The sequence below is a fragment of the Camponotus vicinus genome, unplaced genomic scaffold (assembly GCF_025532165.1).
Source record: "Camponotus vicinus isolate PSW18456_S1 unplaced genomic scaffold, iyCamVici1.0 SCAF_4, whole genome shotgun sequence".
NCBI lineage: Eukaryota > Metazoa > Arthropoda > Insecta > Hymenoptera > Formicidae > Camponotus > Camponotus vicinus.
This window is the reverse complement of record NW_028141976.1, coordinates 16,059,125-16,073,153: the sequence shown is the minus strand read 5'-3', so window position 1 is coordinate 16,073,153 and position 14,029 is coordinate 16,059,125. Positions and strand designations below refer to the sequence as shown.

At 32.1% G+C, this 14,029-nt stretch overlaps 1 long non-coding RNA gene across 6 annotated transcripts in view; it reads left to right on the top strand.

The window, feature by feature from the left end:
• LOC145971109 (uncharacterized) overlaps positions 1-14,029 on the top strand; it is a 204,130-nt gene that overhangs the window by 36,147 nt on the left and 153,954 nt on the right. For 5 of the 6 annotated variants that reach the window (XR_014438765.1, XR_014438761.1, XR_014438763.1 and 2 more), the window contains exon 2: positions 9,308-9,451. The exons of the other annotated variant lie outside the window; for it this stretch is intronic. This is a non-coding gene — a long non-coding RNA (uncharacterized LOC145971109). The remainder of the gene's footprint in view (positions 1-9,307; positions 9,452-14,029) is intronic. 6 annotated transcript variants of the gene reach the window in all.

Genomic DNA, 14,029 nt, shown 5'->3' with positions numbered 1-14,029 from the left:
ATTGATCCCTTTGGATTATCGGTATAATAAAATTTTTCGCTTCCACGCGCTCCGCAAGGCAGTTTCGACTCATTCTACTTACTTCAGCAACCAATGTTTATTTTTATACCCACGGTCCGATTAAACTTGAATTTAGTAAGCCCTATTTAAATTCGCATCGACAGCGCTTTTCCGAAGTCGCGCAGCACACGTGTTTTGTCGGATGTTTCGGCTCGCTTGATAGTCTTTATCACTGACCTGTGGCGTGAGACCATAGGCGACGTTTCGACCGATGCAATTTCCGCGGCCACGATCTGGGGAGCAGTAACGAATAAGAAAAACGAGCGGGAATAAGTGGAAAGAGAACAGATTATACCGGCACGAAAAGTGCGCGGCTGTTCGGACGCAATAAAACAAGGATGCTTTACAATAAAGTATATCTTATACGATAAAGCAAACTTCAATATTGCATTTTCTTGTTAATTTAATTTTGTAAAATTTCTTTTTGCAATAAACGCAATAAGAATTTAATTAATCTTGATCATTTGATTAAATATTGCAACTTATTATATATTTATATATTTTATTACATCAATGCTGTTAGTTAATTTTAAAATACACGTATTGTGTTATATGTTAAAGAACTGAAAGGATAATCTATAATGTTTATTTTTATATCCTCTGATTAAACTTGAATTCAGTAAGCCTTATTTAAATTCGCATCGACAGTGCTTTTCCAAAGTCTTTATATACCTTACAATTTTTTTGTATATATTCGATTTTTGAACAAAGAATATCGATAAATATTTTAACGCTTTAAAGTCATCGACCCGAATGTAGAAAGGTTTTTTCAATATAAGATACGAGCCATTCACGATCCTAGCAAATTTAGTTTATTTGGTGCACAGTGCACCAATATTCTATGCAACTATGGATTTTGAAAAGAATTGTCCCAAGCAAGTCATTCTATTCATTCCAAAAGCAATCATTCATGGCCTTATAGATTTTGCATACATATTTGTAGTTTATATTTATTGGACTGTATATAATAAAGTCTACAGTAGCTTCTCGCTTCAGAAGAATCTATATAAAATTCTGAAAACAAAAAGATGCTGATTTTTTTACACTTTATAAAACTGATTAGTATCCTTTGTCACAAGTGAATTGAGAATTTTAGTTTTCGCTCCACGTGTGTTTCTCTACTAAAACTAAATCTAAATTTATGGTTGAATTCCTTCGGCCTAATCTCTATAGCGCGCGCCAAGTTATCGCGATTGCCGTATCACGCGCGGGGCGAACGAACGAGACTCGGACTTTATCTGCTCAATCCCGGCGCCGTCGTGCAACCGCCAGCCCTTCGTGAAGGGGTTAACCGAATCCATTAGATATTCCAGCCAATTACGCGGCGTAGAGTAGCGGTTCTATCCGGGAAGGAAGGAAGGAAGGAAGGCGAGTGTGAGGCGCGGTGCGGCCAAGAGGCGACGACCGACCAAGGCAACGTGGTGAAAAGCGAGGAAGTCGGTGCACCGCGTTGCAAAGCTAGAGACACTCAAATCACAGCCCGGTCAATATATACGACCCGCCTTAATCTATTATTAAAATTAAATTTAACTTTAAAATTAAAATTAAAATTGAAAATGAGGCTCAAATTAAAATAAAAATCATGTTTAAATTGAAATTGAAATTTAAAATTAATATGAAATTACGATTAGAATTAAAGCTAAAATCAAAATTAAAATTGATGTCAAACTTAAGATTGATATTAAAAAATTTAACCAAAAAGAAAATTACAGAATTTATTTACTTTTTCCTAATTATTTCTGTCAGAAAATTTAATTCTCGTAAAATTATTTGTAAATATGGCATCTTAGGCTTCTTGCAATTTAAAAATAATGTTTAATGTCGATTTTATATAACTCTAACTAATTCAAGTGTCTCTACGCATTTATGAACTGCCATTGAGGATGGTAAATACTGGTATAGTAGCGCTCCTAATCCCTGGCTTGCAGCAGCAATCAGACCGTTTTGATGAATGGCCGACGAGGCTCTAGCCTAGTGACGTAGCTTTTGATGCTCCAATTCTTAGTACAGACTGATAATTTCACTAGCTTTATTGGTGAAAACGCGTTCGATTTAAATCCTCCGATGCTTTTTATATACATGAAGGGAGTGTTAACTTCTACATTTTGCTCACGCAAACTTCTATAATATGTATGCACTGAAACGCCAAGCTCTTTAACTTAAGTGAAATGTTGAAATATGGCGAAACAGTTACATGTACAATGCAGCAAGTGTAAACTATGAATGATAAGAACACGACATCCTGGATTCTAATATGAAACTAAACAATCGCAACGAGAATTCTAAAATTAATCCACTAGTATATGCATTGTTAAAATACTTTTTATTCAAAAATTTTCGACATTTATTTTGCTCAGACTGCTATGTGTATATATGCATTGTAATCTAACGTGTAATTTAGTATATGAATTACTGAGACATGTGGTAAGGCTTAATTGACTGTCTAACTGTGTTTCTGACATAGTGAGTTATAGAAACTGTATCTCTCTGTGTTGAAAGGCACGCATGCGAATACACGCGAAATTGCAGACGGTACTACCTTTACAAGACCGAATATATGTACATAAGCCGGATTAGAGATTCATAACTTGCCTCTATTCTCTTTAGAACCTCGATTCGTCCGAGAAACGTTGCTTAATCTGACTTAAGATGTTGTTTGCGTGAACTTGCACGCGTCAAAGACCTTCCTGCATTTAATGTCTTTTAATAATTAATTGCAAAATATGAACATTTTTTTTGCAAATTATGATCAAATCTTTAAAAATAAATACAAAGTTACTTATTCAAAACATGTGTTTATATATTTAATTTATTTTATCAGAATATTATTACTTATTCTTTTCTGCAACTAGGTCTTTCAAATAAGAACATAGGTCAAAATAAGACGAGGCAGCAAGAGTTTTTGAAATTGAATTGAGCAACACTTTAGTGAACTTTGTTTAACTTCAACAAACTAGCTTCAAAGAAGTATAGGAAGATGTATTGGACCGTGATTTTAAACGAGATTCCAAATTGAAAATAATACATCAGCGATGTGCAATTGAGATAGCCAATGATGAAAAATTACATATGCAGCAGTGGCAATAAGTTAAATGATCAAGAGAATATATACGATCGCGAAATGTGTAACATGAATAAATGAAAGACAAACTGAAAGCAGAATCATTTTATGAAGAACTCCGCATGCGCGAATAAATATATAAGCGCACACAATATTATCTATTAATATAGCTGTTAAATCGTTTTTTCTGATTTTCATAACGCGATGTCAGAAGTAATTCTCTCTGCCGTGAAAAAAGTAGCGATTTTACCCAAGGTGAAATATTTATGCTCTTTTATGTTTGAATTGGGACGCGACAATGTTAACCGAAAACTACGCGAGCACTCTTGGGAAACTTTTCGTCCACTCGCATCGCGAGAATTCTCGACAAAATTGTGTTGCATTCTGTTTTTTTTTGCGGTCGCATGAGTTTTATCATGTTTTGATATTTTTATTTTTAAACTTAGAAAACAATAAAATATGAGTAACATACGAAGTATATAAGTTAAGTAAGAAATATGCGATAACGACACATTATTGTCATTAAAGTGAAAATATTATCAAAAATCATTGTCGGACAAAATTAATGATTAATGTCTAATAATCACGGTTATTGACGAAGTCACATTCAAACATCACATTCAAACTGTAGAAGATTGATATATTATTGTTATACATATTTTATCGAAATGAAAAAAAATGACAGATATTATTATCTATGTCATTTCTCATCGTTATATGCATTATCTATAATAGATTTTGTTAATCGATCTATTTAGCTCGATTCAAAAAGAATATTTTTATCATCACTACTAAAATTGTAAACTTATATTTATTTTCTGTATAATATTAAATGTATGGAAGGGATATATATGTATTCCCATACTAACATGAATAAGATATCTATCAATCATTCTACAAGGGAGAAAGGATGTACGATATGTCATGTAAAACGAAGATCGATTAGTACTGATTTCGTACTGATATCCACTTTGAATGGTAATTGATACGTTAGTTATTGATTGATCACGTTAGCTATTGATGGTCGATTGGTACTGTGTTACATTTCTAAGAGGAAACATAAAGTGTTTGTATTATTTCGAGAAGCAACAACGCACAGCGGTTCTATAGTATCCTTTAGTATATTTTATTTTTTCATTAGTTTTTTGATATTTGGCGCTGTTTCCACTCCGATCTTTCCTTTTTTCGCTTTGACGCGAAATTACTCGGGGAAAAAACGGAGGGAAGTAAAAGAAGTTCGGAAACATATTGCCGATACAAAGTGCATTCGTGTGCTGTGCTGGGACGAAGACCACACACGGACAATTTCTCCACGGAGTCGTAATGTTTCGTTTCTGAAAACGAGAAGGAAAGGTACTATCTATTTCTCTTCTTTTTTCACTGCCTCATCTGGCATCTCTGTTTATCCCTCTGTCTGTCTCTTAGTATCGGGCATGCGGCGCACGTTTCCATCGCGTAATATAAAGATAGTCCACATTGCTAAGTTTCACTTAATCTAGTCTAGTAATGTCAGCCGGGTAGGTATCTTTCTCACGCGCCGGAGAATTGAATTTAATCATTTCCTTATTATTTTATCGAGAACCCTCTTTCTCACGGAATTTCGTGTCTCCTTTGGCGCAGAGTTGCTTATTTTAACTCAACCCACAATCTCAGTTGTCTGATGTATTGAAGGGGAATCGAAATTGTATGACTCTATAAACATTGTATATTTTTATAGGACCGAAATTCTCGAACATAATGCCAGATTTTAACATCGTCAAGTAACTTCTTTATCCTGATATAAGTTTATGCTATAGATAGAAATTTATTTTATGTATTTTATTATGTTATGGGCTACGAAAAAAAAAATATATTTAAAAGAACCGAAAAGCGTATCACGCGCCAAAAAGTTGTTGTTACAGCCAAATGGATTTTTCCCCCTCTATTTATTTATAAACTTTATTTGTTCAGTACCATTACTCTTCGTTCATGCCACAAGTTCGTATAACGCTTCTCTGAAGTGAAACGTCCAAGTCTCAAAGGGTTTAACGAGGGCTCTTTTCACGCGATTGCATCACTCTTTGTTATTTGGTTATACCGCGATCGAAGTGCGGTTACCGGGAAATTCCGCGTGGTTTACGTTCGACCGGACAATTCCGGCGTTTACGTCCTCCGTGACAGAAAGAGGCTTCAGCTGACGACACTTTCAATGTAGGCCATAAAACGCAAAGCGAATATACTCCGACATTTCACGATCGTCGATAACGCGCCAGATCGTCACTACCCGACTATGACTGCGTGTATATACGTCATATATGAAATACGTCACGTATTCTCGCTAAGCTCGAGAGAACCGGAGATTAAAGTTTCTTTCCGCGCGGAGATTTAAGAATTTGCGTCGGGGGAAAATCTGATGCAGGCTGATACAGGCTGAAGCATTTCATATTTTGCATACTGAGCATCTTAGACTTATCTATCGAGAGCCTCTTTTCATCATATGAGTCAAATCTTGACTGATTTGAAATATTAATTTATATGTAATTGACAATGGAAGATCTTTAGATAATTAAAATTGATAAAAAAGTATAAATGAGGAGTAATTCGCGAAATTCGCGAAATTTTACTCTGCAAAATAATTTACTGAATTTATATATGTTCCTTTTTGTATGATTTTTAATGTAACAAAATTAGTGATTAACAGTATCTGTAAAAAGAACGTTTTATCAATTAATGCTCAGAAACAGAATTGATTGGACATTGATTTTTGAAGCACTGAAAAAATTAATAAGTTTTATGACACTGCAAACGTATTTTCTTGTAATTATGCTTGTAATTTTATATCATTGAGGCTTCAAATTGCAAGCTCGACTATTCATTAATTTTAATCACTTTGTTAAACGAAATTTTTTGTTCGATAATTGTAACTTTATTCGTTGCACGTGTAACTAATTAATATAGTATATGCTCTACTTAAGGATTATCTATATATTCCTCAGTTTATAAATATATTTATATACAGAGTGTCCTGAATTTATATATTAAAATTTGGGAGGATCGATAAAAAAGAGAAATCGTGGAGGATGGATAAGATTAAAAAAAAAAGTCCTTTAGAGATTTGCTGGTTTTTGTTTCGTTTCAAAGAAAACCATAAAATAAAACAGTTTTTATTTTTCTACTTATTTTATTACTCTTATTTATTTATACTTTATTTATGTTGTATTTTCTTAACGAAAATATGGTTCAAAATGTTGGTCTTGTAGCGATGTGAGCATTGCATCTAGCTCTAAGAATATACATATATACGGCATATTGTGACAAGTGTATAATTCTCTTGAAGGCTTCTGATGAATAACACACTAATTCATAAGGGAAACGCAGAAATGTAAATATAAACAAATTAAAATAAACAAGGTACAATAATTTTGCATGCATACATACATAAACACATTGTCGCGTATTTATTTACAATTCTCTAATTTTACTTAAGAAGATTCTAATTCATTTTCTTTTCTTAATTCTATGCTCTATAGTCTGTCTCATGCTACTTTCCGATAAATCTAATAATTTTAATATTGTTTAACATTTCTTAACGAGTTTTTTTTATTTATTTTTTCTGCGATTTTTTCCAAAACAACACAAAAACAAGCAAATCTCTAAAGCTTCTTTTTTTAGTTTATCGATCCTTCTCTCGAAGTTTTAAGATTTAAAAATTCAAGAGATTCTGTATATTTATATTACAACACATGCACAAGATATATTTCTTAAGCTAAAATATTCATTTAATTATTTATATAACGCGAAAATGGACACGCAAATGAGCAACCATTAAGCTATTGTCCGCGTATAAACTAATAAAAATAAATAAACTACATCAAAAAACTCCGTTATATTTTCTCTAATTAACACACCGCTCCGAGGCACGCGCGTTACAATTTATCTTGCGGCTTGACGACGCCATATCCTTTATATCGTAATAAAGACTAATTATTTGGTCAAAACGCCATGCTCGCACTGATGAGTGATTTAATTAACGGTGGTAAGAGCGAATAACGGTGATCCCGTTTGACGCGTACAACAGACAATAAAGCCGACCTTTCACACGCGTGTGTAATTTTCACGAGGACATTTTCACGTCCCGCTGATTGCCGCCGGCGAACGAGACTTTTTACATGGCGCTTGTCGTAGATTATGTGAACGCGCGATGCCAACGATATAACGCCGATTTAATTTGCCGGGATCATGCGACATACCATAACTGTAAAATGAAAAGTTAAAAGGAACGCTCGATTATACGTTCATGTCATGTTTTCCGCATTTTCTGGCTTCGCAAATAATGTAATCCCGATGTTGCATCATTTTGAGAGTCGGCAGAATCACAACGGCTTATTTATCTCCACATGTCATCATGTTTCACGTGAAATAAATGAAGAGTTTTAATATAAATAAACTTTCGCGCGAAATTTCATTGAGAATATAAAATAGCGGCTCATCCTCTCCCCATCTTTCCACAAATATTTAAATTGATAGCGAACATGTCACAGTACGAAAAATGATATAACAGTGATGGTGTTATTTCTAGAAGATAAAATTCTATACGCTGAAATTTTAACTTAAATTCCGAATTTAATGAAACGTCGACGATATAACATTACAGCATAATTACAAGAAGATTTCTAATATCATAAAACACTCGTTAATTTCTAGCGATTTAAAAAAATTCGCTGTCATCGAAATGATAAATGAATTATTGCATAATGTAAAGCAAAAAATTAATTTTGTAAATAAAAACAGTATTTTGTAAATAAAAATGAAGTTATAAAAAATAAGTTGGAATTATGAAAATATGTTTACAAGAGAGATACCTTTTTTTTGTTTGCGACATAATTTAAGATTATATGCTTTGCTTCAATTTTCTATTATATGCGTAGATTTTATATATAGGGTGTTCTAAAAAGGTATGTCAAAAATTTAAGGAGATATTCCTCACACCTAAAGAATGAAAAAATGTTATATGGACATAGGTGCGGAAATGCTTATTTCAGGAGTTATGTTGAAAATACTGTTAGCTGTATTACTTACACAAGGAAAAATTTAGGATTAATTATTGTAGATGACAATCGTTTAATTAGGCTCATTTACACTTGGTTTTAATGTGACCTTGAGTATGTTACAATAAATGTTGAAAATGTTCACCATTTTCCTGAATACAATCAATGACACGTCGACGCATCGATTCACGGACACGTTCAAAAATGCCCTTAAAATAAAACCAAATGTAAATAAGCCTAATTAAACGATTGTCGTCTACAATAATTAATCCTAAATTTTTCCTTGTGTAAGTAATACAGCTAACAGTATTTTCAACATAACTCCTGAAATAAGCATTTCCGTACCTATGTCCATATAACATTTTTTCATCCTTTAGTGTGAGGAATATCTCCTTAAATTTTTGACATACCTTTTTAGAACACCCTGTATATTTCCTTTATCTCATACATATATTTTCCTTACATTTCTTTAATGGTAATAATTTTAATTTTGCTATTTTAATTCCACCAATTTTAGGGTTGAAACGGAATAGAGTTTATTATTCAATAATATATTTGTCCGCAACATTGTGTATTTGAGACTGAAATCGAACAGGAAATAGTTTGATTTATAGCTAATGTGTTTAATATAAGCCTCTCGATGTTGAGTACAAGTCCACGAGACGTGTATGGCTAATCTCCTCGAGCCGGTCCAGTGCTAATCGAGATCCGTGCAATTAATTTTGACACGCATCGAATGCCCATAAACGTTTGTATATGCGTACATGTATAAAATGTATGTATAGAAAAATATTTGATCAACTTTTAAATAATCAATTCTATCGTCCACGAATATTTTTAATAATCCGTGGACTCGAGTTTTTTTCAATAAAAGTATTGGGGATTTAATTGTATGTCTCTCTCATATACAATTGAGAATAAAGTTTTTCACGTAAATCTCAAATTAGATAGATTAAACTTTGTTCTTTAAATAATTTTAATAGAAGTTAACAAGTTGGCTTAATATAGAAAATTAGTTATAAAGATATTTAAAAGCTGTTATATATAAAAGTTGAGAGAGAAAATTGACGTTGGATCGAGTTTTCCATTTTGAAAAATCAATTGCACGTTGCGCGCAATATTCATATGTATATACATATTGTATTGCATTCTGTTTCAGAGTGCGATACGTGACTCTGATCCCTTTTCAACTCCAACTACTTCAACGAGATGTGTAACGGGAACTACTAGACTGAGCTGGTTAGTTGGCTAGCAGTGGCTGTCTTACGGATCTCGCAACTGCAGAATATTAACACTTGCACCGGTAAGTAAATCGATCTCCATGATCTGAAATTGCGATGTTCTTTCCTTTATCGTGCTTGACCATACAATCCTACAATTTGAGACGACGTGTCGAGATTCGCAAAGTAGTTTGTCCCGCGATACGATGTCATATTCTTGTTACGCATCGAATAAATGAACGATTGTTTTTGAATCAGCTGTTGGAATGTTGTCCAATGGAATTTCCAAGATGCTACATTTATATTCGATGTATGATTACGTTTTCAATTATTTTCATTCTCTTTGACTAGTCGTTTTTGTATATTTAGTTCTATTTTCAAAATCGATGAAAAAAGATGTTCATAAAAATTTTAAATTTTGTGTCTTTTTCTTTTTTTCTTGTTTCTCTTCTTTCTTATAAATTATAAATTATAATTTTCGCTGAATTCTTCACGTTTTCTCATAATTTGCCTTTGTAATTTCAAAACGCTTTTGTTGCCTCCTACAACAAACGCTTAATTGATCATGTAATATTAATAGCATATAGCATAGTTACAATAATTAGCATCATTAATTAACATCGCTCCTCATCAATTTACGATGCATTAACAAACTTACTCATTACGTGCGAGGCGCATGATAGTGGCTATTGTTCGCGTTACTGCCTTGGATTAGCCTCGTGACGTTCGTGGAGAGAGACGATAGTCACAGCGGAGGTCGCAAGTTGCTTATATGTCGGGGTTAGATTTCAGTGCATTTGCTTTAGCTAAAATTCTGTTGGTCCTGTGTGCGACGACCTCTTCTCTCGCTTCATTGAAATCCAAGCTAAAACGGGAAACGGAAGCCGGGCCCAAAGCCGCGGTAAGTCTCGGATTAAATCGGGATTATTCCACTTTGTGTAATCAAACGTCCGACTACATTAAGGAAAATGTTTTTCTTGTATACGCGTCGCTATATTATTTAAGCTCCGTGGCTCTGAGAGAAATTTCTATTATAGACTTGCATGCAGGTCGCTGTCAGATTTACGCCACGTTTGTCGCACGTACACGTTGATGTGGATTATCTTTTTATTAAAATCGTGGTTCGTCGAACACATCGAATCGTAGTACGTCATATACGACGTAAAATAATAAGCATCATAAATTATCGCTGCTGTCTAAACGTATAATGTAAAATAAATTGTATTTTAGGGAGAATCTGATTCTGCTGTGAATTGAATTAATACATCATGAAAATAAATTATTGACTCTTAACACAAGATATATGCCAGTTTAGTTTACAAATAGTGCGTAATTTAATTAAAAATTTTGTTAAACATAGGATATAGGATGTAAAAATATCTTAAATCGAATTTTTGGTTATCTCTAATGGAGCAATCACCCTATCGATTCAAGTTGCTGCTAACGAAATGTAAGAATATTAACATAGAATATAATAATTTTGCAATGATCAGGAAAGTTGACAACGATTATTATTAAGAATATATAAAAAAATTGACTAAAGACAAGTGTCAGTCTTTTTCGCGCTGTAATCGCAATATGTTTAACGTTTCATCCGATAAAGATAGACAGGTGAACAAAGGATGACCGACGTTTCTCATCCAAAGCGGATCTTGAGAGTACATTCTGGTATCTCATCCCATTCTCTCGCTGAGGCGTCTTCTGTGTATCCCTCAGTATCCCACCTACTACCGATCGATCGTCTCGAGAATAAGGGTAAACCACCCATTTCTCTCGATTTTCGAACGCTGCCAAAAGGCTTCTCATCGCTACTGTTGCTGCTGGTTGCTGTGCAAACATGACACGCCACGAGTGATATTTATGTCAAAAGGAGTACGTCAAAATTGACGCGTAGGGAGATATATCGTGTTTAAAATTGTTTCTTATATCAAAATATTATTTTCATAAACACGCTAAAGAATCGTTAGAAATAAACGTTAGAAATTAAATGATGTAGCGAAGGTGGGAATAATAGAAATATTATTGAAATTAAATTTTATTTATGCGGTTAAATAAAAAATAAAGTCTTTTTTCGACTCTCTCTTAACATTTTAATTTATTAATTCTAACATACTTCTCGCAAATCTTCTATAATTATAGATGTTTAGAGTTTCATTTTATCTACTCGTTATTTATCTATTCGTCTTCTTTATCAATTCACCGTATAAATTGCTCACGCTATTGCTGGTCTACAAACTTGTTTGTATGAATAATAAATTAGGATTTTCGAGGACTTTGAAGAGAACGCTATTAGAATTCATAGCCTATCGTCTAGTCGATAAATCCCTTCTCTACAATCAGCGTGTCACTTTACCGTCGAACTCTTGTGGTTTAATGTAAGCTCGACGAGTCCCGACGGGCTTTCACCATCAAATGAGTCATGAGAAAAGTAGATGAAATACTGTAATGTTTTACGAGTGAGAGATTGACAAATTGAAATGTTACAGATACGAATGACGAGGATGAAATAAATTATAATTGTAATTCTCATTGTTTTACATTGGTTTTACGTCAAAAAGATTTTTATACTTCTTTATAATTAGCATATAAAGTTAAAATATACCTAATTTTTTGTCAATTTCTATAAAAGAGACAAAGAAGCCTTTTTTTAATCTGAAACTAATGTAAAACAATGATATATTTATAGCTATATCATGTCATTCATATCACTGTAACATTTCAATCTTTTAATATATATGTAAATTTATTTTATCTGAAAAATATCACATAATATATATGAAATCCGAAGGATGCGTTCCTGTCTATTATTGATTGTATAATGTTATTATCTTTCTCTCTTCTTTTTTCTACATATAGTCTCAATATTTATAATCTGCAATTACAAGTATGAATTGTTGTTTGCTTCAAGAAAATGTTTGTTTTATATAATTAATCAACATTATCTAATCCACCATCAAAGCTTGAAAAAGGGTTGTTACTATTCTTGGTAGAAACGAGGAAGTCTTAGTTTGCTAATGCAGCTTGTTTCAGGTCAAGTAACTCTGAAAACCTACAATTTACTCGCCAAGAGTCATGTCGTTTCGACACGAGCACGAGAGCCTGCAAGGTACTCGCGATATAACGCCTATCGCGAAATTTCCTTGCTCGACAAAACGATTCGCTCGAGAAAACGGGCTACACAGACAGATTCACACTAATAATGCGATCGACTAATTAGATGATGACTTATTAAGCAATGTTAACAATACTGGCAAGCGCGCACACAATGTACAAAATAAAAAATTTACTTTGATAAAATATAATTAGATTTTTATTATTGTAAGAATATAACGTGATACGTATTAAATAAATAATATAAACATAAATAATTACAAAATTTTATATTTATTATGTATAACAAATTTAACTTTATCGGCTTCTATGATTAAAATGAAGACAATTTTCAGTTAAAAAAAGATATAAGATATATTGATATGTTCAAGTAAATATTATATATATATATATATATATATATATATATATATATATATATATATATATGTTACACTCTGTCATTTGACAATAAATTGATGACAGGTACGATTGATGAGTGACGTTTACGAGAAAAGCAAAGTAAAATTTCGCTCATGACGTCACACACAAGATATAAAATTTTTAATAAAATCTTTAATAAAATCTTTCTAAAAAGATAAAAGACATACGTATCGATTTTTCGTACTATTATTGGACACATTTTTCGTTGATTCTGACCGTATTCAAGTTATATCTAATTACTTTGAGTTCTATTAAAGAGAAAATAGAGAATTCTTCTATTAAATTAAATATCATCGCCAGCAAATGCATACACGTAAACATTTTACGTACTTTTACAATCGTATAACCCAGTCGCGATTTAATTTATAAACGCAATACGCATAAACGCACAAACGTTTTTCTGTTTTTCGTTTATATTATTCATCTCTAAATTTATTTTATATGTTTCCGTTTATTTCACGTTCAAATTACGCGCCATTGCATATAGATATACAAAAATACACTCTTTTCCTCTCAGATAGCCAGTAGATATATTTTACATATCTACTGGCCAGTTTTATATAATTTTTTATATCGTGCATTGTTTAAATAAATCATTTTTCGAGCCAGTATTGGACATATCATTCTTGGTCGCGTACATTTTGTGACTAGCTAAAAATATATCTTTGACCTTTATTAGATATTAATAAAGGAGAGAAAGTCCTTCCGTTATTTGCTAATCGTCGTCAGTGAGTATTTTACGATTGTAATATTTTGATCGTTTGATGATATGAGATATTAATATAATTTTGTTATAATATAATCTCCCAAATTATCAATCAAAATAGATTAATTAATATTTTTATTATATATATATATATATATATATATATATATATATATATATTATGTATTATAAAAGAAAACTAACAATAAAATAATCCTACGTATTATAAAAGAAATTTAATAATAACATAATACTATATATTATAAAAGAAAATTGATAATAAAATAAAATTAATTAAACATTTACATTATATATTTAATATTTATTGGCTTAATATTTATTAAATACTTAATATTTAATATACAGTAATTTAATATTTATATTATATTATAAATTTAACATTTAGTATACATATTTCCAT